Source organism: Myotis myotis, unplaced genomic scaffold (genome assembly GCF_014108235.1).
Source record: "Myotis myotis isolate mMyoMyo1 unplaced genomic scaffold, mMyoMyo1.p scaffold_m19_p_6, whole genome shotgun sequence".
Lineage (NCBI taxonomy): Eukaryota > Metazoa > Chordata > Mammalia > Chiroptera > Vespertilionidae > Myotis > Myotis myotis.
In genome coordinates this window covers 73,979,251-74,006,124 of record NW_023416368.1, presented here as the reverse complement: position 1 = coordinate 74,006,124, position 26,874 = coordinate 73,979,251, and the positions used below count along the sequence as shown (strand labels likewise).

The following is a 26,874-nucleotide window of genomic DNA, read 5'->3' as shown; positions in this document are numbered from 1 at the left end:
GCTGATGGAGGCTGGAATGATGTATGGTTCCAGGTAAATGGTTGGTTGATGCTTTTGCTTTGTTTGTTTTCGAAAAAGGTTTTTCATTTTTAAGCCATTGGGGGCAGGGTGATGAAATAGGTTCAGTGATGACCTTTTTGGCTAAGAGATCTATTTGGCCAGCTGTGGAAAGGAAAGAACGGTTGATAACAACATCCTGAAGGTTTTTTTAGAAGTCTGGGGTTTTGACAGATTTTCCAGTCATTTTCTAATTGGCCACTGCTTTCACTCTCAACTATCCACATTACCAAGGAACTAAAGAATCGCTATCATTGTTCTTCCATAATTATAGAGGAGAGTTCTGCATAAGAGATATGTTGTAGACACTCCTCTGTCCTTGAGAGAAGCTGTATTCCCCGCACCTTGAGTGAGGACTGGAAGTAAAGATGGAAAGGGGGAAATAGAAACTCTATAGTGGTGAATCCGGGCAGACACCACCTTAGCCAGGTGATCAAGGTTAATGTCTTGAGGCTAAGTCATATCTTGTGTAACTTCTGCTATGATACTTGGAAAAAAATACTTCACCTTTGTGCTATTTTCCCCCCCAATGCATAACCCCAGTCTAGTCAGGAAAAAACATCAGACAAACCCAAACGGAAGGACAGCCTACAGACCACTTGACCTTCAAGTGTGTCAAGGTCATGAAAGATGAAGAAAGATGGGGAAACTGTCACACATCAGAGGAGAGTAAGGAGACAGGACAACTAAATCCAGAGCTCACATCCTGGATTCAATTGAATTCTGGAACAACATACACAAAAAAGTCATTAGTGAAAAATAGGTGAGATCTAACTGAAGTCTAATATTTTAATTGATGTCATTGTACCAATGTGAATTTCTTAGTTCTGGCAAATGTACCATGGTGAGGTAAAATGTTAACATTAGGGGAAGCTGAATGAAGGGTAGATGGGTAGTCTCTATATTATCTTTGTAATTTATTCATAAACCTAAAATTGTTCTAAATTAAAGAGCCAAAAAACTTATACTTATCCTGCCTCAGAAGGGGTCAAAATCTGAACATACTTGGGAAAACTGGCATCTATGGCCCAGTGGTCCCCATTATCTCTGAACATTCTGGAATATAGCAGACCTTTAGCTTTGCCTACCATTCTCTCTCCCAACCCGCACCTTATTCCAGGAAAGCTCTGTATTTCCCTCTCTTGATAGTATTTCTCACCAGTCATTTCTTTTCTCAATCAGCACACATATCTTGAGCCCTCAGTCTGTGTCAGGGGTTTTAGAGTCAAGTACCCCTCCCTTTATTGGCCCAGCAGAGCTCACTGGGCTGGATCAGGCTCTCAGGCCTCCAAGTGCTTGCCCAGCTGTCCAAGCCTGACCCCTCTCCAGTTAGGAAGCGGAAGACCAAGAATGGAGGCAAATGGGGGCCCAGACCCTGCACAGAATACCTGGATGGGATCTGCTTGCTGTCCTCTGGGCTCAGTCATCCCTACGGAATCTGTGGCCAGCCAAGCCACTGGGAGCTGTTCTGGGAAACACTCCCTTTGAGTGGAGCTGTGGCCTTAGGGGCCTAAAGTGGGACTCCAAGGGCCAGTTCCTGCTTGAGTGACAACCTGGCCTTGGGAACCCACTCTGCTGCCCTAGAATCTGCAGCAGCCAGATGAGACCACCAGGGACCAACATCCTTGCTTTTGAGGTTCGGGTGTGTGGATAGGTGATGGGGAGGCAGAGAAGCTTGGCACCCCCACCCCCAAACGCACACACACACACACACACACCCCACAGACACAGAAGAGCAGGTGTGCCCTTGTGCAAAAGTGATGTCTCAACCAGATTACAGAAATGCTTTGGAAGCAGGAGAGAAAGAAGAAAGAATTATGAAACCACAGGAAGACAGCACGTAGATGAAAATCACACTTAGATGAAGATCAGAACTAAAGAGTGGTGATTGCCACTGGGCCTACACTACCTTTCTTGTCGCTTCTCCTGCTCCCCACACTGCCAACCTGTACGCTTTGACTACACCAGCCACAAGGCTGCTTCTGAATGCACCAGCTGGTGCTCCTGCTGGCCCCTCTGCCTGGGGTCCCCTCCCCACTTCCTCATGCAGGCAAGCCCCACTTGTTCTCATTCTAAGGACCAGCACCAATGTCTTCTCTTCTGTCACCAGTGCCCAAATCCATCCCTGTGTCCCCAAGAACCTTCTGCAATGCTTAGGGCTATATGTTTTCAGATCTGCTGGTGGGTTATTTTGTTTTATTTTATGCCCAAGTTCTTCCCATTGGTCCTGAGCTCCTCCAGGGCAGAGACCAAGTCCTCCCTTCAGGTCCCAGCACCCAGAATAGTGCCAGCACAGGGTGGATACCCTGTGAAATGGTTCTTGAGTGAAAGAATCAAAGGACAAATTCTTGAACGCAAGTGAAGATTAAGACAGAAAAAGGCTTGAAGGAGCAAAAGCATATAAGAGTTAATGATCCCTCTTAGGCCCAATGAGCTCCAGTGCCATCGCCACATGGGGATTTTTTAGCAGAAGGAGATGGCCATGTGGGCCAGGTGAAGGTGCTGGGCCTGGGGCCAGCCAGCTCTACACTAGGACCTGGCTCTGCCACTTGTCACCTGGGGGAGTGTGAGCAAATGACCTAGCAATCTGTGAAATGGGAACAGTTGCATCTAGCTCCAAGCCCAGATGTGAGAACTAAATTGAGCAAGATGATCATAGCACAGAGGCTGAGACATACAAGAGCCTCTGCCATGGGCACTGCTGCCCCCACGTGACCTCCACTCCCCATGGCCCACTGTGTGGTTCATGCTTACTTCCAAAACCATGGTGGTTCTCTTGGGTGCCTTGTCATCGCTGGCCTCTGCACACCTTGATACCTGGGCTGCTGGACCAGGACCAGGTTGAGGCAAGCAAGACACCAGTGGCACAAAAGTTAAGAAGGCCCTGACTCTCAGTGTAACTCAAGTTCAGGGAATGTTAGTGTATGTTTATGTGGTATCTGCAAGGGTATGAGATGATCTGTGCTTAATGAATTAAGTCAGGAGTTCTGACTTCCATGACCGTGGACCCCTGGTGAATTTCACGGGTCCTATGAAGTCCTGAATATGAATGTGAGCTTTTCTGGACATGCACACCCTTCTGCCAAGAGTGCTTATGGCTTTCATCAGATTCCCCAAAGGATTTGTCAACCCAAAAATATTTGGAATCACCAAGTCCAATATTTACTAAGAATAATTTAATTTTCTCTCTCAGTGTGTTGTGCAGAAAAGAAAGTAGGAAGAATTTGGGCATAGGAGTAAGACAAGGCAGCCTGAGAGGCCCTATAGCATAGATGTTGGACACTCAGCCTTGTGACCAGAGGGTCTGAGTTCAAGGTTGAGTCCTGCCACTTTCTGGCTGTGTGACCTTGGGCAAACCAACAAATGTCTTCATTACATAACAATAGTTTGACCTCACCCTATACTGGCAGCCTTACCTATCTCAGGCAGATTACGAAAAGATTTATGCAATAGGCCTTCTCTCCCCCTGGCTGCCGGCACTGGTTTTCCTCCGGCACCCGGGACCCAGGCCTTTTCTCCGGCCGGAGCCACCTTCAGTCTTCGCTCCACCACTTCGAGCCTACGTATGCAAATTAACCGCCATCTTTTTTGACGGTTAATTCTCATATCTCACTGATTAGCCAATGGGAGGCGTAGCAAAGGTATGGTCAATTACCATGTTTGTCTATTATTAGATAGGAAGGATAACAGCACATCACAGGGTTATAAGAATTAAACCGAAAAGCCCTAATTATTAGGTGAGCTGAAATTGAAGAGTCCACAGTAGCTGCCAGTACTTGAGTGCCAAAAAATGTGCCAGGTGCTTTGTGCACACAGTTCACGTGATCCCCACAACAGCCCTATGATGACCCCAGGAACCACCCAGATGCAGACTCAGGTCTGTGTCACTCCGAAACCAGTGCTCTGACCTCTTCGTTAGTCGGTCTATTATTCGCTCACTGTGTGTGGATCATTGATTCAAGCACTTTAAAAAGGCAAGGGAAGCTCATCGCCCTTGCCGAGGTGAGCGCTTGCACATATGCTGTGAAGTCCTCCTCAGTTTGCAGACATGAGCACAGCAACTTCGTGGGAATGGAGAGCCAGACGGAGGAGCTCACAACATGTTCACACAACATCTGGGAAACCTCTGCCCGTGGAAGTTGCTGTTCCTCCAGTGGGCACCTGGCGCGATCTGGCCTGAAGAAACAGCCCTCCAGATGAGGCCTGCCTCATCGTGGGCCGGGTCCCTACCTGCCAACTTCCCTTACCCTTTCTCAATGGGCATGAATCCTGTGCCCACGCCCTCAGCCTCCTTGCTGGCGCCTTTCATTACTCCATTGCTCCCACATCTGTCCACCCTTTGGCATCAGTCCTCCTCTGAACACCTCCTGCCTTGTGGCTTCCTGGCCCTGGAACTGTCAGTGGTTGGCCATTACTTATTGTGACATGCGTGGTAAGCCAGACTTGTGCAGGTACAGAAATGTGAGTCTCTCTGAAGTCAGACATGTCCAGCCACCCTTCCCACCCCAATGGGTCTGTGATGGGGCTGTCACACAGGTCCTGCCCGCTCTTGGGCCATCAGACAAGGAGCTGCAGAGGGAGGATTTTCGCAGGAACCAGAGCAGCCCTGTGTCTGTCCGCTGAGCGCTTTGGGAAGGAAATGTCACATGTGCAGGATGTGGGCCGACCCTTGCTCTTACTATTCATACCCCCCCCTCACCCCCCAACCCAGCTGCAGGTGCCAGAGCCCACATGTGAGGGAGGCGGTTAGGGGCTTGGCCTGAGGGGAGTGAGCCAGGCCTTGAAGTCAGAGCTGCACTGCTATTACTTAGGAGGCTTATACTGATGACCGGTGCGCTGATCGTGACCCGTAGGAAGGTCAAGCGGCCTCCTGATGGATGAAGCTGCTGCCCCTCCTGTGGGTGACACTGCAGGAAGCTTTCTGTAATTTTCTCTGGGTGGCTGTCATGAGAGTAGCTAACCTCCCAGCACCCAAGGGGACCTTGTGGGGCTACCGCGTCTGTTTCCAGTGTCAGCAAAAGGCAGCCAGGCCTCAGGCTGTGGCTTTGGAGCGATTCTAACGCCTTCCCACCAGGACCGGGTCTGGGCTCTGGACAAGTCATTTACTTCTGACTCTGGCACCAGCCTCCTTGTGGGGGGGATGAACCTGAAACTCAGAGGGCCTGCACTGAGCAGGGTCTGCTGGGAACCCGGCGGATGCTGGGAACAATGGAGGCACCATCACTGCAGATTCGGGGTTTGTGTTGGTCTGGGCATGCAGGGCTCTGACCATCCGTCATCTGCGAGGCCCAAGCTGCTCTCAGCTGCTCCCGAGGCAAGCGAAGATCTGGGCTGCCAAGAGGCAGGCGATGGGCCGCAGAACTTGGAAGAGCAGGCGGATTTTGTACAGCTATAGCATTTCTTTCCTTACTTTGTAAAAATTATATAATACCAAAACATCTTGTGAAAACAGATACAAGCCATCAATAATTCCACCAACTTCACATTTTTTACCCAAGAGCTGCTTGTCTTGGTTCACATGATGCATTTTTTTCATCGCTGGAAACTTGAAAGATAGATGACTTCGGAGTCTGCTTTTTTTTTTCTTTCTTTCTTCCTTTGTTTTCTTCATCACGACATAGACATCTTTCCCACAGCTACACGTCTTCACAATGATCATTTCTGAGGCGGCAATAATATTTCATTGTATAACTCTATTTCACCATTTCAAATAGACAGTTAGTCACTTCCCCTTTTTTAAACACTAGAGAGGACTATGATTAAAAACAAAATGCCATGTAGCTGGCAGAGGTGTTCTGAACACCACGGTGCAACTGAAGACTCTTCTTTCCTAATCCCTTCAAGGAATGACAATGACATAGAGAGACAGAATGCTTGTTTGGGGGTGGACTTGGAATTGCAGGGTGACAGTGCCTGAGTTTTCATCTCCTCCCATCTAGTTCCCTTGTGTCAGCAGCTATGTTCACTGGCCGGGATTACTGATGTGGTCTTTGGCCGGAGAACAGACTTTCCTCTCCGTGAAATGAAATGACTCATAAGGAAACAAAACCCAAGGGTTTGGCCTCATTTGTCCCATAGTTTCAACCAAAGCTCTTAATCAGAGGTCCGTGAATCGTTGTGGGCAGGAAGGGGTCCTGAAACGGCACAAAATTCGACATGTATGTACATAAGTGTATTTTCTGGGGAGAATGTCTGTAATCTCAGCAGATTCTCAAAGCTGGCTGTGGCCCCAAAATGTTTTGAAAAACAACTGCTGATCTATCTATCTATCTATCTATCTATCTATCTATCTATCTATCATCTATCTATTATCTCTCTCTCTCTCTCTCTCTCTCTCTCTCTCTCTCTCTCTCTCTCCTCCCTGACTCCCCACCCCCCATTTTTGGGAGCCTGGGATTAAAATGAAAGAGTCCTAAAGATGTGTGTCTACATACAGAGCTCCACCGGTGAGTTGGGGAACATATTATCCCCAACTTAAAGATGAGGAAACTGAGGCTCAGAAGCACTTCTAAGGGCACAGAGCTGGCACGGGGGGAGCCCTGGATTTGAACACAAGTCTGCCTCGCTGCCGAGCCTGGGTGTGCATACTCATTATGCCAAAGTACCTTTTGGTTAAGAGAGGTACTTCTATTTTTACTTCTTTAACCAAAGGTAATTGCTGATGTGTTTGAGAGATTCTGCCATGATTAAGGCCACCCATGGTTCTTGACTAAAGGAAATGTTTTGGCATCTTTCAGAGCCTTACATTTCTCTCCAAGGAGTCGGGCTGACACAGAAATTTTTGTGGTTGGTTAACTGTTCTCTCCTGCTACAACCCTTAACCATAGGAGGTGAACTGTGTTTATCAAACTGAAATGTTATCACTCAAGGCTTAAGGAGACAAAGTAAGATTGAAATTCAAGAGACCAAACCCAATGGGTGGGAGACTTCAGCCCACAATTTCCTACACACCATTGGGCCTTTTCAAACATATGTTTTTATTAACAACAAACTACTTAGCTCCACTGAGTGACGTTGGCTATCTAAATGTGTTTGATTCCCTTCTCTCTTAGTAATCCTTTCCTACATCTTCTTAAACTCCAGCCTGCATACCTGGAGGCAAAGAAGATGGGGCATAATTCAATTTCATGTCTCCTTGTTTCCTCTGAAAATCTCTGCCAAATTAACCCCTCATTACTAATGAACACTGGCAGCCCTTAAAGGGAAAGGGCTTTCTGAAATATGGGAAATAAACCTGCAACAAAAGGCTGAATTTTAATTTCATCTTGGGCTTCTTAGATGTAATACATTAAACATTAGGTCAGTGTGTCTTGTTGGGCCCAAATTTTTGACTAACAATCAATAATCAGGATATAGAATAACACCAGCTTTGGTATAAATGACATCTGCCTACTGTTGTCTTAGTAAATTCATCTGTTTACTCGTTATGACAGTGGGTTAATGAGGGGAGGTGAATAAGTAGGCATTTATTTATGTTCAGGTTTTCCCCAATTGATTGATTGATTCGTTTGTTCATTCATTCAAAAGAGAAAGATTTACTGCAACGCTGATGTTTCAAATGCTGAGATGGGCCCTGAAAAAAACAAGTAGTTCCTCCCCTTGAGGCTCTCACAAGGAGCCTAATTCAGAAGGCAAACTTTAAACAAAAGGCCCAATATCCCATGGCTGGGGTGGTAAGAAATACTGTGGGCCAGCACTTGTTTCTTGATGGTTTGGGGTTATTGCTATAATGTATCACTATGCCATGCTATAATAATAATAACTGACACTGGGTGCTTACTGTGTGTGAAGGTACCCTTCTAAGTACAGCCTATATATCATCTTGTTCAATAGAAAATTATTCAGAGACTTCCTTTCATTTGGTTTTTGTGCCTTTGCCTCATCTTATAGATAAGTCCAGATTATTCATTTTCAAGGTTTTGGGGGCAACATAACATGATTGTCTTTCTAAAAAAATTATTTATTCAAGAAAGGCTGAAGCAAGGTTCTCTCAAAAATCTTTTTGGCTCCAGATAGAATTTTTATTTCCATGGTTTATCACAATCTACCTGATCCCTCACATCCATGGACCCTGCCTGGATCAGCCTCCAGCATCGAACCCCAGCAGAATGTACGTGAGTCCCCGAGTGCAGAGTGCTGGGCCTGGCTGAGGCTGCTGATGATACTGTGTGGTTGGCTCAGGAACCAGGACCTCCCATTTTAAAGTGTGTGCCACTGGGTTTGGAGGTGAAGATGGCAAAGGCAGGGGAACGAGGCTGAGGGTGGCAGAAATGAAGACCGGTGATGCACAGACCATGAAGAAGGCAGAGAGGGAGTCAAGAGGAGAAGAGAAACCAGAGCATTGCTCCTAATAGGATCTCCATGTCACTGCCTCGGGCCCCTTTGGGAAATGAGAATGCAGGGACAGGACCAACTCCAAGACCCATATCCATGTCCCATCCTCATTCTCTGCAGCTCAGCGAGTCCAGGTTCCCACTGAGACTCTGCTGTTCCTCTGTGACCCCATAAATCTGCAGTGGAATCAAGGGAGGGCTGGGGGCCACATGGAGATCATCCATCCAAAGCCCACACCTTACAGACGAGGAGACAGAAGCAATGAGGTGAAGTGACTCACCCAACATTGCACCATGAGTAATCCAATGATGCCCTTCAGACATTACAAGATGCTCAAGTGCCCTCTGGACAGCCAGAAAGGGGTAGATGTGCTCAGAACAGGTTGGGGGCATTTATCAAGTTCCAGGTTATTTAAACATGGTAAGCTGGCAGACCAGGAATCCCTTATTGTATAACAGAGCTCTGTATGGGCAAGAATGTGGGCAGCCAGAGCAGCCCACTGCCCGGCCCAGCTGGATTTCAGCTTAGCATAACTTGGAGAAGTGTGTGCCTTGGAGAGTGTTTAACTCATTGGCCTGTCTTTTGTGAGGGAAATATTTGGAATTTTTTATAGGTCACAGTGGCTGTGGTATTTTATTATACTTAACCTGATAAAATCTGTAATAAATATCCAAAAGAATTCAAAGCAAAGTCTCAGAGAGTTAATTGTATACCCATTTTCATAGCAGCGTTATTAATACTAGCCATGGTTGAATGAATAAATAATAGATAATCAAATTATTACACACACTTACAATGGGATATTATTCAGCCTTAAAAGAGGAAGGAAGTTCTAACACATACCACACATGGATGAACCTGAGGACATTGTTAAATGAAATAAGCCAGACACAAAGGGACAAATTCTGAATGTTTCCACCTAATATGAAGTATCTATAATAGTCAAATTCATAGAGACAGAAAGTAGCATGGTGGTTGCCAGGGGGTGGCAGAGTGGAAAATGAGTTTTTCCTTTAATGGGCAAGGAGTTTCAATATTGCAAGCTGACAAAGTTCTGGAGATTGGTTGCACAACAGTGTGAAGATACTTAACATTACTGAATTGAACACTTAAAAAATTAAGATGCTAAATTTTATGTTCAGTGTATTTTAACACAATGTAAATTTTAAAAAGACATAGAAGATATGTAAGTGCACTCGTTGCTTGAGGTAGGGTAAGAAATGTTTTGTGGCCCTAGTCGGTTTGGCTCAGTGGATAGAGCATCAATCAGCCTGCGAACCAAAGGGTCCTGGGTTTGATTCTGATCAAGAGCACATACCTTGGTCGCAGGCTCCTCCCCAGCCCGGCCCCTGGTCAGGGCTTGTGCAGGAGGCAATCAATCAATGTGTTTCTCTGACATCAATGTTTCTCTCTGTCTTTCCCTCTCTCTTCTACTCTCCCTAAAAATCAATGGAAAAATATCTTTGGGTGAGGATTGACAAAAAAAAAAAAAAAAAAAAAAGAAAGAAAGAAAAAAGAAATGTTTTGTGAACCATTGTTTTATGGTGTGGGTGTGCATATGTGCCCCTAGGAATGTTCTATCTGGTGGTGTACAGTGTATTTCTTACTGATGGTCATAATAAAAAGAAAGAAGAAAAAGAATTTTGGCAGACACCTCGGTGGACAACCTCAGACCACAGAGCAGAGAGACCTCCCCTGTGTGCGGTACAGCAAAGAGCGGCTGCTGCTCTATTGTTGTCACTTCCCAAGGGACCTTCTCTCTGATATACACAGGAAACACTTGTTAATGTCTACTGAAAGAAGGAGAATCTAGGAGGTCTTGTACACTCTCTATATTCTCACATTTTCCCAAGAAAACTCCATGGATGTGAGAGAGAAGAAAATAAATATTTAGCAAACTCAACTGTGTAAGGGGGGAGGAAAGGAAGGAAGGAAGGAAGGAAGGAAGGAAGGAAGGAAGGAAGGAAGGAAGGAAGGAAAGAAGGAAGGAAGGGAAGGAGAATGGAAAAAAGAAGGGAGGGAGGGAGAGAAAGAAGGAAGGAAGTGGGGATAAAGATGGAGGTGGTCTAGATTTCTCAGACTTGCAGATTTTATGTAAACCCTCTGTAATCTCCTGAAGCTAAACACCTCCTTGGAAGCCTTCCCGGGGCTTTAACAGGGATCTGGAAATTGTGCCTATTCTGTAGAAGCAGCAGGGAAGAGCACCCCATGATGCTGGGCCTTCAGGCATGCACAGTAGGTGTCCTGGGAACTGCCCTGCAGCCATGCCCAAGCAGACATTGTGGAGGGGAACCTAGTGAAAGTGAAAGTGTGGGGTTTGATGAAGCAGAACCATTAGCACCTGGTTTATAACTTTTAGAAAGTGCTACACATAAGATGAGCTCCTCACAGTGGCTCCCAGATACGGAGAGGCAGAGCATTGACTTAAATGTATTCATCGTGATTTACAATCCCCACTCTTCCTGCCATCCAGGGAACCTGGGAAAAGTGGTAACAATAGTTTGGGCCACGAGGGGAAAGGGCGATGGATTAAAGTGAGGGTGGGTTTTCATCCGGACACATCATTTACTAACCCTGATGCTCAGTACCCTCCCCTCCCAACCCTCACAGGGCTGTTGCAAGGAGCAAATTTGATGACATGTCAGTTGTCACTATAGATATTAATTAGAATGGATGCCATATTAGAAGAGGAGCCATCCATTCGTTCATTCAAAAATATCTGTGTACTTTTACTACAGGCACTGGCGTTACATCACGGACAAAACAAGGCCTGTCCTCATCGAGGGGCTCACCTAGTAGAGGGAGAAGACAGATGCTAAGCAAATCAGTAACCCTGGAGTGTCAGGTGGGGGCCAGGACTATGGGGTAAAATAAATCAGAGTGAAGTGCCTGGGATGGCTGGGTCTGTGTGATTTTGAAAGGTCAGGAAGTGACCCTCTGCTAACCAAGTGACATTTGAGCGGAGGCCTGAAGGAGGTAAAGGAGCTGGCAATAGCTGAGGAAGAGTGTTCTAGGCAAAGGAAAAGCAAATACAAATGTCCTGAGGTGAGAGTGTGTCTGCTTGTTTAAGGCCCAGTAAGGAAGTCGGTGTGCTGGGGGCAGAGTGGGTAAGGGGGGAGAGTGGTAGGAGAAGAGAGAGGAGAGAAAAGTGTGGATCAATTTTAAGGACTTTGGAGTGTGTGTGTTTGCGCGCGCGCGTGTGTGGTAAAATATGTATATATACAAAAGCCTAAGTGACCATTATGACTGGTCGACTGGTCGCTATGATGCGCACTGACCACCAGGGGGCAGACGCTTAATGCAGGAGCTGCCCCCTGGTGGTTAGTGTGCTCCCACAGCCAACTTTCCATAGCCTCCCAAGGTTCCTTTCCCCCCACCCCCCGCTGCCCTGATTGGCCCTGATTGGGACTGGTGAGATGGCCTTGATCTGCCCCAATCGCCGGCCAGGCCAAGGGACCCCACTTGTGCATGAATTCATGCACTGGGCCTCTAGTACATGACATAAAATTCACCATTTGAAGTGTACAGTTCAGTGCATTAAGTATGCTCACATTGCTATGCAACCATTTTTTTCTAAAACTTGTTTAACTTTCCCAAATGAAACTCTGTACCCATATGTTATGGGCTGAACTGTGTTGAAGTCCTAACCCCTAAAACTTCAGAATGTGACAGGATCCTTCAAGAAGTAATCAAGTTCAAATGAGGTCATTATCTTATAATTTAATCTGATCGTGCTCCTCTAAGAAGAGGTGGTCAAGGCGCCAACAGACACAGTGGGAAGACCACAGGAAGACACTGGATGAAGACGGCCATCTATAAGCCAAAGAGAATGGCCTCAGAAGACACAAACCCTTCCAACACCTTAATCTCAAACTTCTAGCCTCCAGAACTGTGAGAAAATCAATTTTTGTTGTTTAAACTACTCAGCCTGTGGCACTTTATTATGGCAACCCAAGTAAGTAAACATGCCATTAAACACTAACGCCCTAGTCTCCCCCTTCCAGCCCCTGGCCACCATCATTCTACTTTCTGTGTCTACGAATTTTGCTGTTCTAGATTCCTCCTATGAATGGGATCATACAGTATTTGCCCTTTTATGTCCAAATGCTTTCATTTAGCATAATGCCTTCAAGGGTCACCCATGTTGTAGCGTGTAAGGCTACATACTGCTATATTGGATGGATCTGCCACATTTTGTTTATCTAGTCACCCATCGATGGACACTTGGGTTGTTTCCACCTTTTGGGTTTTGTGAATAAAGCTGCTATGGATATTAGTATACAAATATCTATTCCAGTCTCTGCCTTCAATTCTATGGGCTCTATACCCACAAGTAGGCTTGCTGGATCCTATGGCAATTCTGTTCACTTTCTTGAGGAAATGTCATAGAGGACTTCGGATTTTCCAGTGAGTGGGATAGGACCAGTGGCGGGTTCTGGGTGGAGAAGTTTCACGGTCTGACCAGAGAAGTGTCACTGAGTGGGAGAGGACCGCTGGCAGAGTCTGGGTGGAGACGTCTCAGGATCACACTTGGCTGCTTTGCTGGAAGCAGGCTGGCGGGAGGGCAGATACAGGAGCAGAAAGACCAGTGAGAAAGCCACTGCAAGAATCCCGGCTTTGACTGGGATGGCAGCAGAGGAGGCAGGGAAAGTGGCCCGGCTCTGGGTGTATGTAGAAGGTAGAGCTGGCAGCGTTAGTGATGGTTTATTTGTGAGATACAGGAGAAAAGGCGTGAGCAACCAGAAGAGGGAGCTGCCATTTGCAGAGACGGGGAAATCTTTGAGACCTGCAGGCTTGGGAGCAGACTGCGGACTTGCTCTGGCCTTTGGAAGTCTGGGCTGTTTAATAAGAATCCGAGTGGCAATCAGTGGTGATGTCAGCTGGGCCCCTGAGTTCCACCAGCCCCTTTCTCTGGCTCTTGTCCTACGTGGGTATCATGGACCTCCAGCCTCCAAGCACAACCAGACCTTTCAGGTGCATCTAGGCTTCTGAGAGCTGCTGCTGCTGCAACTTATGCCTTGTCCTCGGTGCCTCTCCTGCTTTCTGCCCTTCCTGGGCGTGTGGGGGTGAAAAAAAGCAGCCACCAATTAAGAAAGCATTTAAGCTCAACCATATCATTATCTTAATTCCAACCATATAAACTAGCTCCCAGTGTAAAACTAGACTGTTCTCTTATTAAACAGAAGTAATACTGTTAATATGAGCAACAAGAATAACTTCTCCCTGCATGGACTTAGAACAAATAAATCACTGATAGTTAACAGCAAAATAAACCAACCCAACAATAAAACACTTATTAAGCAAGTTGTTAACCCAACACATGCGTACATTTAAGGAAAGATTTAAAATTTTGAAGAAACCTGTGGGGGCAGGAGGTAGTGGTCCAGCCCCTGCAGACCTCGCTCCTTCCCTGCCCGAGCCAGCTGCTGTGAGAGCCGCACCTGCCTGTGCTGCGGTCAGAGCTCTTGGCCATGTTACATGGTGGGTCCTACTCCCCAAAGCCCCTCTCAGATCTGACAGTGGTTCTGGAGAGCCAGAGAAGTAAGTACGTTTCCCCACAGCAGCACCCAGGGCAGCCGGCCCTGTGCCCACGGATGAGAGGGCAGCTCCAGGAGAAGTCATTAAAAAGATGTGATCCCTGGTTGGTATTTTCCAGTGGTTAGAGCATCAGCCCTGTGCACCCAAGGGTCTCAGGCTTGACTCCCAGTCAAGGGCATGTACCTCAGTTGCAAGTTTGATCCCCAGCCCCAGTTGGGGCATATGCAGGAGACAACCAATCAATGTGTCTCTCTCACATCAATGTTTCTCTCTCTCTTTCCCTCCCTCCTTCCTTTCCACTCTCTCTAAAAATCAATGGAAAAAATATTCTTGGGTGAGGATAAATAAAAAAACAAAAAGCATACAAACAAACAAAAAGATGTGGGAAGAGGGCGTCCTTGAGTGGCTGGTTGCCAGTGAGTGCCACGGATGCCGGCCTCTCAGCTCTCACTTTACAGAAGGGGAAACCGAGGCTGGGAGAGGGTGAGGGAATGCTCAGGGTCCACAGCCTGGCTGAATGAGGTGTAGGATCCAGTTCTCCTGGTTCTGGGGAGCTGGCAGTCCCCTGACCCCCACGGAGCAGCCTTTGGCCTCACACAGGCATTGGGAGCCCTTTATCCTAAGCAGGGCATGCACTTTCCAGCTCAGGCTTCAGCTAAGGCTCTACGGCTTCCCAGACCAAACCCACACTTCCCTGTATGTTTATCCAGCACACTCAATTTTTAAAACCTGACCTAACCAATCCCTGCAGGACACTGGGTTCTAGTTCTGAACGCAGACATCCCACAGCAAGGGTGGGGTATAGCATAAGGTTACACTCTTTTTAAAATATTTAGATTTTTATTGATTTCAGAGAAGAAGGGAGAGAGAGAGAGAGATAGACACATCAATGATGAAAGAGAATTATTGATCGGCTGCCTCTTGCTTCCCCTGCCCCGGTGCCTGCCTCCCCCCACCCCCCACCCCCACCACACACACCCTGGGATCGAGCCCACAACCCAGGCATGTGCCCTGCCTGGGAATCGAACCATGACCTCCTGGTTCATAGGTCAATGCTCAATCACTGAGCCACACTGGCCGGGTTACATTCTTTAGGACTGAGGGGCACCTCTTTCCCCTGCACAGACAGCCCCTCACAGTTGAAGGTCATCATCCCCTTGTCACTGACACCTCACCATTTCCACCCACTGCCCCCATTTCCCCTGACACACTCTCTCTCACCCGCCTCCAGCAGTGGTCTCCAGCCCAGTGACCCTGCTTCTGGGCGCATACCCCACAGTCTTCTCCACATGCAGCCTCAGTGATCTTTTAAAGGTAAGTCGGCCCTGCCTAAAACCATCCGATGGTTTAACGTGGCATTTTGAAAGAAAGCCCAGCTTCTTTTCCTGTCCTTTTTCTTTGTCCTCACCTCCTCCCGCCCCCTGCCCCTCTGCTCCCAGCACCCTGATGGCCCCTCCTGCTCCTAAAATGTGCCAAGTGCATGCCCTGCCCTCCATAGGGCCTTCCCCCGTGCTGTTCCCGCTGCTCTTCCAGAGCTTTGCCTGCTGGTCATCAGACCCCAGTTAAAACCCTCACCTCCTGGGAGAGGCCTTTCCTCCCTGAATAACCCAGTGCCTCCGCGGCCATTCTCTCACACCTTCCTCTACTTCCTTCATAGCACTGACCTCTTTTGGAAAGAATTGGGCATTTACGTTGCTTATTTGTTTTCTGGCCTCTCCTTCACTTGCTGCTTTGTTAACTAGGTTTGGGTTCCAGAGTCGGAACCTGGTCTGTCTGGTTCCCACCATCTGCCCAGGACCCACGCCACAGCCTGGCCCAGGTCTATGCTCAAAGGTATCCCTTGGGGAGAGACGGAGCTCCTCAAGGGGAGGACGAGCCTGTCTGGCCCAGCCTGGGGGCCTGAGGGCTATGCTGCTATCGGGTGGGGCTCACACACAGCTGCTGGCGGCCACGCTGCCACAGCCTTTCGGGAAAGCAACTTGACAGTTAGGATCATGGATCCTGAAACAGTTCCATGGTATTGGGCCAAAGCGATTTTCCTTCTGAGAGCCTAAACAAAGGGGAGAAATTGTAAATGTAGGCGGCAATTTATACAGAAATATTAGATAAAGCTGTGTGTGTGTGTGTGTGTGTGTGTGTGTGTGTGTGTGTGTGTGTTAGTATAAAAATTGTAATGTGTTTTTATAAGTTTGAATGATATCAAAGGCCTACAATGTAGTATTAAATGATAAGAAGAACACAGAAGTGTATGCACGGCAGTAATAGCGAATGATATGCATTTAGACGCTATTTGTGCCAGGGACCATGCCAAGGACTTTGCTTATTCTTCCTAATTCTCTCAACAACCCTGTGAGGCAGTTATTAGTATGTTACTGGCTGGGAAAATGAGACTTCAAGAGATTGAGGAAATCGACAAATGTGACGTAGTTTATAAATTATAAAGTCAGGATTTTAATCCATTTTAAAGACGAAACCATACTCCATACTGATTTCAGCTTTGTAAAATTTTTTAAATGTTTGTGTCTCCCCACCCTTCAAAAAAAGACTAAGAAGAAATAAACCAAAATATTAACAAAGATTCCCTCTGAGTATTGGGATTATGAAAATGTTTCTTCTTTATAACTCCCTGTATTTAAATTATTTTTTTATAATGAGCACATATTCTCATACAAAGTTTTGAGTTTTATTAAAAAATAAGTTGTCATACACAAAACTGCAGATGAATAAATGGCTAAATAAAATGAGGCATATTTGCTTAATGGAATAGGATCAAACAAAAACTAGAAGAACTAGGGATCTATGTAGCAAAGTGAACAAATCTGAAAAACACAATTTTAAGTAAAAAAGAAAAGCAAATTGCAAAAACTTGCTTTATGAAGTCATTTTTGCAAAATTTACAAAACAACAGTATATGTCACTTGTGGTTGCTTATACATATGTCATAAATGCACAAAATCATACATGGTAATAACACCCACTAACTTCAAGATTACTTTTGGAGACAAAGAGAAGGGGAAATAATGCTCAAGCTTTAGCTATATCTGTGACATAACAAGGGAGGAAGAAAAAATAGATAAAAATAAGTGTGACAAAACGCTAGTATCTGTTTGATATTAGTGTTATTACATTAGTCTATGTGCTTTTATATAGATAAGATATTCATTATTAACAGTAAGAAAACTTAAACTAGTTTAATATTTCTATAAACTTAGGGTGGGGAAGAAATTTCTAAGTGTGGACATCAAAGGCAAAGATTGTAACAGAGGTGAATAAATTGGCTAGATAGCAATGATAACCTTTGTGAGAAATAAATACCATGAACAAAAGATAAATTGATAAAAAGTATTTATAATATATATGACATACCAATGTATAAATTAAATACATAAATCCTATAGAGAGGCCCTATATGTCATTAAGATAATGATAAACACTTCAATGTAAAAATGAGCAGATGACATGGACAACCAAATGATCATGAGTAACACAAGTAGTTGATAAATACATAATAAATATTAATAGCAAATGAAATTAAAGCTATGTTGTTTATCACCTTTCATTTAACAGATTGGCAGAGATTTCTTTAAAACTTGATAAAAGCCATTGAAGAAGGACCAGGGAGATGGGCCTTCCATCACTGTGAGAGTGTAAATCAGGATTACTTTTGTGGAAACCAGTTTAGCATCACAGATGAAGATCCTTAAAAATGTGCATCTTCTTCGACTTAGTCATTCCACTTATAGAGAAATAGCTTTAAAAATATTGAAACAACAACTAAATATAGATTTTATAAGGATGTTTCTTACAGGTTTCTTTAGACTAGTCAAAAGTTGAAAATAACTTATTTGACCAATGGTAGTTAAATAAATTAATGTCAAGTCTTTGCAACGGCACGTAGTTAATAATATTGCTTCCAACTTTGTATACTCATGCATGCTGTGTGAAATTCCTAGAGGACAATTTACAAAATATGCCAGAAGACTTAAACGTGATGTGCTCTCGGGCCAGCAATTGCACTTCTAGGATTTTTAAACCCATCCAGGATTAATGGGGGATGTGAAGAAGGATAAAACACAGGAGCAAAGGACTTTTTTTTAAAAAAAATCCTCATCAGAAGATATGCTTTTCACTGATTTTAGAGAGAGAGAAAGAGAGAGAGAAACATTGATGTGAGAGAGAAACATTGATTGGTTGCCTCCTGCAGGGCACCCTGAATGGGGATCAAACCCACAACCTAGGTATGTGCCCTCCTGGGAATTGAACCCTCAGCCTTTTCAGTGGACAGGACAACACTCCAACCAACTGGGTCACCTAGCCAGAGCAGCAAAGGATATTTTTGCCACATTATATTTGATACTAAAAAGAAAAAAATGGAAACGACTTAGGTGTCTTACAAAAGCAATGGGTAAAATAAGTTTGATACAACCTTCTGATAATGTGCCTCGCAGCCTTACAATCAATGCTACAGGCAAAACAGGCGACAGGCGAAGATGATCATGATACTCTCTTCTAAAGCAGGTCACAAAACAGGATGTAGATAATGATCCCAGTTTTGCTTTTTTTTTCCTTTTTAATGGCAATGGAAAGTTACATACCAGACTGTTAACCATGGTTATCTGGATGGTGGTATTGCTGGTAATTTTTATCTCCCTCTCTACTTTTTGAATTTCCTGCAACAAAAGCAAATTGCATGCATGAAGAGGATATTTAACGTGATTCATAAGAGAAGGCTGAGTTCTCCAAGTGTGGCCTAAATACATAAAGATTTAACTATATTATTTTATATCATAAACTCAATCACCCTCATTCTGTTCTAAAATCCTCCCTAATTTTCTGATCAGTTTCACATTTTTCACAGATATCACAAGTGTTTTCTTTTTTGCTACCTCACATACTTTGGGAAAGGGTAGAATCAGCCACACTTCACAGTCAGATAGAATTGATTTTCAAATATCAGGCAAGCCCTTAAACCTCACTGAGCCTCAATTTCTTCATCTGTAAAATGGGGAGGAATATGTCTGCTGTTGGGGCTAGATACACACTCTACACGCAACACATATTCCTCCCCATTCTCTCTGTCTCTAGCAGGACAAACGTGTCTCTAGATCAGTGGTTCTCAACCTTCTTAATGCCGTGACCCTTTAATACAGTTCCTCATGTTGTGGTGACCCCCAACCATAAAATTATTTTTGTCGCTACTTCGTAACTGTAATTTTGCTACTGTTATGAATCATCATGTAAATATCTGATATGCAGGATGTATTTTCATTGTTACAAATTGAACATAATTAAAGCATAGTGATTAATCACAAAACAATATGTAATTATATATGTGTTTTCCGATGGTCTGAGGCGACCCCTGTGAAAGGGTCGCTCGACCCCCAAAGGGGTCGCGACCCACAGGTTGAGAACCGCTGCTCTAGACCCGCTCAATAATCACAATTAACAAAAAAAATGTCAGGGGCCTGAGACCTTTTTATCCTTTCTTTTTCTGTCTTTAACCTTTTCCAATTCATGTTCGAAAACATAAATTAGAGCCAGCTTTTCCAGTCCACGTGGTTCCCTGGCACCTGAAACCTGGTAGAGGTCTTCCCCTCTGGTCACAAATCCCTTCTCTGGGTTCTGCTTAGCAACCGTTGGAGAGGCAGCTCCAAAGGGTGGAATGATGGAGGTGGTGCCTTTTAAGAGAAATTCAGGTCAGAGCGGATGTGTGTCTGGGAGGATCCCTGTGAGCCTTAGGGGGAGAGAGCAAGGCTCTGAGTGAGAGACCTGACTTACGTCCCTGCTCCGCTCTTCCATTTTGTCACCTCTGTCTACAGTCTCCGACCTGAGGATGACGATGAGGATTTTATTTAGCTGATAGGGTCCTTTGGAGGCTCTTAAGATGCTTTGTGTGAAAATACTTTGTGAACCGGCAGGTATCAGAGAGACGCTGTCATTGTTATTACAGAAAGGGACGTTATTTCCCATGTCAAAAACAATGCAGAAATATATTAAAGCGTAAAGGAATGTTTGTGTGGAGGAGAGAAAAATAATTCATTCCCTTTAAAGGCGAGAGGATCCCTGGCAGGAAAACGACACACATTATTTATAAGGGACTCACATGAAGAAGTGCCCAAGGTTGGCAGGACTGTCTTTCAATCCTTGTTCACAAGTCATATTTCCGAAGCGCAGCCAAATAAAAGAAAGGGTCTTTGTAAAGTGGGGTTGGTGAGCTCTCTACATCAGCATCTGTCGGAGGCACTTGTAAAAAAAAAAATGCAGATTCTGGGGCCACGCCCTGGACCTGCCTAGGCTGGGCCTCAGGAGTCTGCAAACTCCCGGTTGGTTATAACGCAAACTGAGAGCTTTGAGAACAGTGGTGCTAAGGAGTGAATTGAGAATTGAGTCCATTTAGGAAGCAGTGAACTTATTATTTAATTTTTTTAATGAAAAAAAATTGCAAGAAAATTTCAGAAACTGCAAAGCAGATTGAAGTCCACAGTCCCATCGATATAAAATACAGCAGTAGTGGTAATTACAACTTGGCATATCAGCAGTATGTTTTAATTATCACTATTGTGGGGTTTTAGAAAACATAATTTACATGTCTCCAATTGAAGGAATATTTTATTTGGAGGCTAGTAATTATCACAAGAATTTAAATATCAATACAGTGCAATTTTCCCACACGATAGCCGAACAAATTTCAAGCTTCTCCATGTCAGCAGAACCAAATGCAGGTGACTCATTAACATGTGTCTGTGTTTTACTGAACACAGCTTCACAAAAATACTGTCTTCCTTCCTGAAGTTCTGCGCTACATCCTCAAACTTTTTACCACCTAAAAAATCTTTTTGCCCAGCCAGTATGGCTCAGTGGTTGAGTGTCAACCTGTGAACCAGGAGGTCATGGTTCCATTCCCAGTCAGAGCACATGCCAGGGTTGTGGGCTCAATCCCCGTTAGGGAGCGTGCAGGAGGCAGCCAATGGATGATTCTCTCTCATCATTGATGTTTCTATCTCTCTCTCCCCTCCTCTCTGAAATCAATAATAATTTTTTTAAAAAAAATCTTTTCTACCAACTTTACCACTGTGGGGAGTGAATTTCAATGGCAGAAACATTTTCTCTTGACAAAATTGAAATAGTCACATGTATGTCTTCTCACTGCACCTAAGTTGGCAGCCACGTGGACCAAAGCACACAAGTCATTCTGTTCACTTGCCCCTTTCCAGGGACCACAGGTGCACAGAAGCCTGTACCTACTCAGCCAGGAGTTACAACTCCATCGGGTCCTATGCTAGTACAAAGCAAATATTCTACTGGTATTTTAAAAGTATTACACAAGCTGTTAACTGTGGTTGTTTGAATAACTCTATTATAAATTCACCAATCCAGCCAATAGAAAAATTCTGTTTTCTGAACAAGTTTTCTGATTCCATGTCTTTGGGAAAGCATTATTTCTCTATATCCAAATATTACCTGACCCTGAGGCACATGTTTCTGGTTGTTCTCTCTTTCTCATCTTTTACTCTAGCAACTTTCAGCTAACACATGTGGAAGGAATGGTGGAATTAGGGCGTCAGTATTTAGTAACCCCTGGTGGAACCATTAGCTGAAATGTTGATGAGAAGTTTTTCAATGGTGGGATCAAACCAGCATCACCTGAACTCAGATCTCTCTTAGCATCACTGAAATGATACAGCCAGACAGTGTGGTCACTGCCTGATAGCATGTGAAACAGCCTGATAGTGTATGACATGGAGCACATGTCACCCCCATAAGACATCTCTACAAGAAAAAATATGAACCTGAAGCAAATGAAGTCTATGGAGTTAATTGTATGTGCAAGGAATAGGGAGATAGAGGAACCGTTATAAGCTATCACAAGGAAGCAATATCCAGAATGCAGAACACTCGATAGGCCCTCTAACCTGGTTTTTACAAACCGATGCCATGAAACAAACCAGAGTGAGGGGAAGAGGCAACTCTAGTAAAAGAGACATAAAGACATAACAGATGTCATGCATGAAGCTTGTTGGAATCCTAACTAGAACAAACCAACAGCAAGAAGCCATTTTTTGAGACACCTGGGGAAATGCGATTATGGATTGGATTGTAGATCACCCCAGAGGAAAGGTAGGAAATCTCCATGAATCCCGGGGCCGTCTTGGAACGTCAGGATGCTCTGGAGCGGGACAGTGTCACCCAAGTTCCTATGGTCATCCTCTAGTTCAGTGGTTCTCAACCTTCCTAATGCCGCGACCCTTTAATACAGTTCCACAGGTTGTGACCCAACCATAAAATTATTTTCTTTGCTACTTCATAACTGTAATTTGCTACTGTTATAAATCATAATGTAAATATCTGATATGCAGGATGTATTTTCATTATTACAAATTAAACATAATTAAAGCATAGTGATTAATCACAGAAACAATATGTAATTATATATGTGTTTTCCGATGGTCTTAGGCGACCCCTGTGAAAGGGTCGTTCGACCCCCAAGGGCTCGCGAACCACAGGTTGAGAACCGCTGCTCTAGTTGGTAGCTACTCAGTGCTTTCTATGCCCTGGTTCTTTCCCACCCTCATCTTGTTTGGTTCCCATGACAACCATGTGAATGATGTATTATAGGCTGTTGGTCCTTGACCTCCATAAAAGCCTACGTATATGCTCATCATGTGTCAATATCACAAAAACATTTTTCATGTGTTGAATTGGTACTTGAGCACATCAGCTGGTGAAGGAACATTCCCGACCATCACCAGGGACTACCACTGGCTGCCAACCGCTCAGCCTTGGCAGGACAACCATTTTCGTCTGGGTAGTCATGTTTGCACAATTGTTTTAATATTTTGGTTCATTTTCCCCTAGCTTTACACAAATAGTCAGATAGTCATTGGAATTACGCCCATAATCATGGGTAAGTGCATAATTAAAAGACGTCTGTGGAAGGCTGACAATAGATTGTGAAGCTTTGCCTGTCAGGGAAGATGCAATTGAGAATTTCATAACATGGTCCAATTCTGCGGAAACAGAGCTGACCCTCCCCCCAAAAGAGGAAAGTCCATTGTGTGCTGTTTTCAGCATTCCCCTTTGAGTATGCTTTCTTCAGGAAGGTTTTTGTGGATGAAATGATGAACAGACTCCCATCTTATAGGTAAGGAGACCGACTCAGATTCAGTCATTTGCCAAAGTTCACACAGCCAATTCATAGCTTGCTTTGAGTCCAGGTTCCTTCGAGCACCCACTCACCCACCTCTGGACCAGGGAGGAGGGAGGAGGCTTTCTGAGACTTTGCCTGAATTTCAGTGTGGCACTGGCCCTCAGATCTCCTTGCCCCAGCAGCTCCACCAGCGGTTTCCCCTGGAGGGGAGGACTTTGAGGGCAGGGGCAGCCCCATAGAAGAGAGAAAAGAGGATCTGAACTAAACTGTGAGCCATGAGGGATGGAGCCCCAGGCCAGGCCACCCATGTACCTGCGTTGGGCAGCGAGCTCCGGGCAGACAGCATCCTCCAGCTCCTGGCTCTGCCACCTTCAGCGGGGGCTTCGCAAGCCACCTCCCCCTCTGTCTTCAGCTATAACCTAAGGATAATTAACCTACCAATGCTACCGTGACTGTCAAATATATGTCAAGTGCTCTTTAACCTGTGAAGTGCTAGGCAACTGTAAATAAAGGGTTTCTAGTTTCTCTAGCTTTAGTCAGGCTGAGGCTGTGCTTCGGGTTTCAAGCATCTTCCCTGAGGCCAATATGGACCTCCCTGCTCTGGTCAAAGTCTGTACAGGGGTCTAATCCAAGCAGCAGAAACAAGCAGAAGTTCCCTCTCCACCTTCCCATCCACACACAAGTACACACATAGGTCCATGCACATACTTGCTCTGCTGTGCACATACACCGAGTGTGCATGTGTGTGCACTCTCGCACACACAGACATACACAAACTCACAGCCTCTCCCATCCATCCTTCACCCCTGAAAAGGAGGCCAGTGTCTTCAGTCCAGCAAAGCCACCTGCAGTCAGCAAAGCCACCAGGACCAGCATGTGTTGCTCTCGGCTTGTGCGTGGACTTGTTTATTTCCTGCCTCCCCCAGCCTGAAACGGCTAAAATATCACCGTAGGCCGGCAGCCCACACACCAGAGCCAGCTCTAGCTGTCGCCTGGCCTCCTGAGTAACTCTAGCCAGAACCCCTGGGGAGGAGGGACCCGCAGAGAACCCATGTATTTATAAAACCCATGGAAAATCACGTGTATATACACTGCTAGGGAGTCGAAAGGCAAAGAATTGTCAGCAGTGAGTGATTTCATTTTAGGCATTTCACTCTCTGTTAAGTTATTTAAATGTTCAATGATGTTGTTTAAGTGGACATAGATGTTTGCACGGGAAGTTGAAAATCGGCAGCGATATCGCTGACCGAAGAGGGCTGGTCATTTGAGCAGGCACAGAAGCAGGAGTCCAAGTCGGAAAAATTTTAGAAGCTGCTGCCTGCTCACCCATCATTGAGTCCAGATGCTGGGAGAGGTCAGCAAAGGCCTGTGGCTCAGGCTGCCCTGGCTGGCCGCTCGGTGGGGTGGCCCTGACTCCAGGCCTTGTGCCCCACTGTTGCTGGGCAGATCCTTCACATTCTATTTTATGTTTCTGCTTGTACCGACAATAGATGCTTACTATTAAAGAATTCAAGGAATATATAAAAATCACACAAAAAAGAAGATAAAAGTCACAAGAAGTCCTATCATGAAGAGTCACATGAAGTCCTGAGATAAACAATATTCACATCTTAGGAAATATCTTTTTGGGGCACTGCTTTGCATTAATGCCACCCACCCACACAGTTATTTTAACTTCCTATTTATTTGATGGAGGAGCCTCTCACCTCCCTTTTCTATGTCTACCGTGCCCCCCGCCCCCCCAGTAACCAAAGTAAACAACTTGGTGTGCCCCTCCCAAACCTCTCCTCACATAACATAAAGACACACACGCATGCCTGTTTTTCTCACTCTTCAGAATTTCTAAATATGGCGTAATGTCACGTACTTTGCCTCCTGCTTTTCTCATGTAATGGCGTGTTGTAAAAAATCCTCTTAGCCTCACTGGTAAAGACCTAGCACATTTTTAAAAATAGTTGTATAATATTTTAGAGACTTTTAGAGTGTGGATTTATTCACAATTCTCCAAATGGTGATCAATTACAAAGCTTGTTTTTGGTTTTTGCTGCTTCGACTTCCACTGAAATTAACGTTTTGATATTTCATATATTTCTATATAATGATGCTTTATTAGTCTGTGAGAGTTTCATAAAGTGGGAGATAAATCAAAGGGTATGTATAATTTTTAATTTTAATAGAACTTGACTGATTGCTTGTAAAAGGTCGGTAATATTTCATATTTTATTTGTTCAGTAAATATTTATTAAGCTCTTACACAATGCCAAGCACTGTTTTAGCAATTAGAATTCAACAAGGGTCCCAGACCTCCTGGAGGTTTCATGGAGTGGGAAGAACATGAAATGACAACAATTTTAATAAATACTTTTGTACCAGAAATGTAGGCAAACACAATTATCCCTTGCTTTACTATCAACAATTGGTATTATTATTCTTTGCATTTTTCCCCAGTTTATTCCTGTAATTTGATATTTTATTATCTTAATTTTCATTTTCCCCATCAGTAAGTAATTTTAACATTTTTTTCCATGTCTATTTAGCTATTTGGCTTTGTGTGGGGTGAATTGCCTATTTATAATCGTCTATTTTTTCTATTGAGTGGGTTGTATGCTAGACCCATACTTTTTGTCAATGTTCATAAGCTCTGTGTATACTGTAAATATACATTTATCCGCTGTGTGCTTTGCAAACCTTTCCCCCAATCTATTGCTTATCTGCTGACTTCATGATGGTTTACTTTAACATGTAATGCCTTTCATGTTAGTGAATTTATCTTTTTGTTATGACTTCTTTTTGTCCTCTCAGCTTCTGCCTCTTCTATCTCTGTCAATTCTTATCTCCAAACTCTGGTTCAATGAAATGCTTCCTAAATTTTCTTCCAAATAATTTTACTTTTTATGTTCTTCTTTAATACACCTGCAATTTATCTTTTACTGTGGGGTTTAAGGTAGGGGTCCAATTGTACTTTTCTAGGTAGATAGCCATTGTCCCAATTCCATTTATTAAAGTAAATCCTCAATTCTCCACTGAATTAAAGTGCCACCGTTTACAGTTCCCGTATGGACTGGAATCTGTTTGCATCTCATTGTTCTGCTCCGCTGAGTATCTGTCTATTCCTATTCCAATTTCATGCTGTTTTGATTAGTCTTCTTTTTCATCATTTTAAAAGTTAGGTTTAAAAATTACAGTTTTATCCAATTGAAAACTATAATTTTATTCATTTATATTAGGAATAAGAAAGATGCCATAATCACGAAACAAAACAGATTGAAATAATTATAAGACAATGCTGTGTAGAAGTTTTGGAAACAAATTGGAAAATGTGGAGGAAATCAAATATCTTCTATAAATCACATAAGACATCCAAATGGTGCAAGGAGGGGAGAAATGGGAACAGATAAAATCAGTGTGTGTCTGAAAGATAAATTTCTGAAGAAGAAATTTGAAAAGTATTTAATGGCCTACTATTTAAAGGGGCCCGAGAAACAGATGACTTATTGGCTAAGTTCTATCTAGCCTTTAAAGAACAGGTAGTCCCAAGTTATTTTTACTATTCAAAACCAAAGGCAAAAAGACAGAAGGCTCCTTGGTATATGTTATGAAGTTATGAAGCCAGCATCATCCTAATGGCTAACACCTCATAGACAAATCCCACTTGGGAACAGAGATTCTCATTTGAAATAAAATATTTACAAAACCTATCCATCCATATGTCAAAACCACTAATGTACAGTAACCAACAGCTTCTACTCCAAAAATACAAGGATGCTTTTATAACAGAAAATGTGTCAACATAATTC

The 26,874-nt window shown here is 44.2% G+C and overlaps 1 protein-coding gene across 1 annotated transcript in view; it reads left to right on the top strand.

The window, feature by feature from the left end:
- BLK (BLK proto-oncogene, Src family tyrosine kinase) overlaps positions 1-26,874 on the top strand; it is a 48,484-nt gene that overhangs the window by 1,060 nt on the left and 20,550 nt on the right. The window lies entirely within an intron of this gene.